At 62.7% G+C, this 2,424-nt stretch overlaps 1 non-coding gene across 1 annotated transcript; it reads left to right on the top strand.

The window, feature by feature from the left end:
• Window positions 1-2,004: 2,004 nt before the first annotated feature.
• LOC136679811 (5.8S ribosomal RNA) lies at window positions 2,005-2,158 on the top strand. The gene has a single exon (XR_010796595.1). It is a non-coding gene; the product is annotated as a 5.8S ribosomal RNA (ribosomal RNA).
• The last annotated feature ends 266 nt before the right edge of the window (window positions 2,159-2,424 follow it).

Below are 2,424 nucleotides of genomic sequence, written 5' to 3'. Positions count from 1 at the left end.
CTTAATTTGACTCAACGCGGGGAACCTAACCCGGCCCGGACACGGTAAGGATTGACAGATTGACGGCTCTTTCTCGATTCTGTGGGTGGTGGTGCATGGCCGTTGGTAGTTCGTGGAGCGATTCGTCTGGTCAATTCCGGTAACGAACGAGATCCCATCCTTTAAGTAGTTACACGGCCCCTCTCCTGGGTCGGACTCTATCCCCGAAGGTCCCCGTTCGCGGGGGGTCCCCATCGGGGTGGGGGTGTTGGGGGTTTCGGCGGGGGTCCGGTTCTACCCCGGATCGGTTCGGGGAGGTGATGCGGTTGACGGGGGTTCAGTTCTGCGTCGAGTGGGTGGCTCCGGCCTCTCCCCTTCGCGTTCGGTTCCCTCCCCGATGCCGTCCGCACCTCGTTCCGCTCTCCGGGTGTGGGTTGTCCGTCCTTCGCCTTCGCCTTCCCTCTCCCCTCCCCGGTGCCCTCCCGCTTACCGCGGGCCTGAAGGTTGGGGTTCGCCCGGTGGGAATCAGCGGTCGGTGGCTAAACTTCTTAGAGCGATTTGTGGCACAGAAGCCACTTGAGAAATGGAGCAATAACAGGTCTGTGATGCCCTTAGAAGTCCGGGGTCGCACGTGAGCTACAATGGCTGGTTCAACATGTAAGTTACCCTACGCCGAGAGGTGCGGGCAATCCTATGAACGCCATTCCCCGCTGGGGACAGGGGATTGCAACTATTCCCCTCGAACGAGGAATTCCAAGTAGGCGCGGGTCACCAGCCCGCGTCGATTAAGTCCCTGCCCTTTGTACACACCGCCCGTCGCTACTACCGATCGGATGCCTCGGTGAGGTCCTCGGACCGTCCCCGGGGCGGCCCTCGAACGGGGGTCGCCTCCGGGCGATGGGAAGTCGATCGAACCCGGACATCTAGAGGGAGTAAAAGTCGTAACAAGGTTTTCGTAGGGGAACCTGCGGAAGGATCAATAACGGTGACCTGGCCGCGGTCGGCGCCCGCCGTCCGTGCCGGTTGTCGAGTCGGACTCGAGAGGCCGAACCTCCCCCCCGGCGGGTACCTTCAAGGTATGGACCGCAGAAGCCTCGTACCTTTCGTCGTCGGCCGACGTGAGTCTCTCCCCCCTCCGGGTGGGTGGACGTAGCGAGCCGGCTTCGGAACTCGGGGTTATGCGAGGACCGCCTTAGGTGCATAGGTACCCCGGTCCGCCCCTCCCGTTCGCGGGGGGAAGAGTGGCGCCGGAGCCGCCCGCCGGGTAGTTAAACCCAAAAAACCATTGATCGTTGAAGGCTTGATTGTGCGTGCGCGAGTCAAAGGGGCTTACTCACCCCCAGGGCGTTGGCCGGTGCTCGCCGGCCTCGGTGGGATCTCCCTGAACCCATCCCCCCGGCACAGGGGGCGGTGGTGGACGGGAGCGTACCGCCGGGCGAAACTCTTTCCCCTCACGGGGTTAGAGCGGAGCTTAAGAGCGCATGCAAAATACCCCCGATGTTGGCTTCGCAGAGACGGACCGTATAATAGTCTAAGGCCGGTGCGCGAGTTGAAGGGGCCTCACGAACCCCGGATGCGTTTATAAACACCCGAAAGGAGACGGCCGGTGCCCGCCGGTCCTGACTAGGTGGGATCTACCCAGCGCCTTCCCCTAAGCGGGGACTTGGGAGCGTACCACCGGGCCTCGCTCATACCCTCCGGGGTGGAGAGCTTGGCTTTGAGCGCACGCCTGAATGCCTTAGACCGGGACCCGTAACGCAGCGAACCAAACCCCTGGGCCTCGCCGGGAACGGCGGGTGCCTAGACCCCGGTCTCCTAAACCACGTAAGTCTCGGGCACCTACTCGGGCGATCGTCCCCCGGGCCGTAACTCCTCGGTCCGGTGGTGACGCCCAGGTTCAATGACCTTTCCCCCCCTGCACGGGGGTGGAAGGCACCCGGCTTGAAATATATTGGCAAAAATTGTCTCTTGTTCGAATGGCTTCCTTCGCCCGGCCTGTAACGGGCCGGGCACAAACCCGAATACGACTCTTAGCGGTGGATCACTCGGCTCGTGCTTCGATGAAGAACGCAGCCATCTGCGTTAACTAATGTGAATTGCAGGACACAGATCATCGAAATTTCGAACGCATATTGCGGCCGCGGGGGTCCATCCCGCGGCCACGCCTGTCTGAGGGTCGCTTTACCCATCGATCGGTCTCCGCGCCCCCGCTGAGAGAGAGAGACCGCGGCTGGAAGCTCGCAGGGCCTGAAAACGGCCCTTCGTCTTCCCAAACGAAGACTCGGTTCCGAGCCAGTCCACGCGGCCCGTGTTGCGAGAGAGCTCCGTACAGGGAACGGAGGGAGAGCCGAGTAGGTCCGGGTCCACGTCCGTTACGGTCTCTCCCCGAGTCCCGAGCGGGGCTCCGCGCAGTCGGACGCGGGGGTGGCGAGTGCCGATTAAACC

Source organism: Hoplias malabaricus, chromosome Y (genome assembly GCF_029633855.1).
Source record: "Hoplias malabaricus isolate fHopMal1 chromosome Y, fHopMal1.hap1, whole genome shotgun sequence".
In the NCBI taxonomy this organism is placed as follows: domain Eukaryota; kingdom Metazoa; phylum Chordata; class Actinopteri; order Characiformes; family Erythrinidae; genus Hoplias; species Hoplias malabaricus.
Note: the sequence above shows the minus strand (reverse complement) of the source record. Positions and strands in the feature narration are given on the sequence as shown.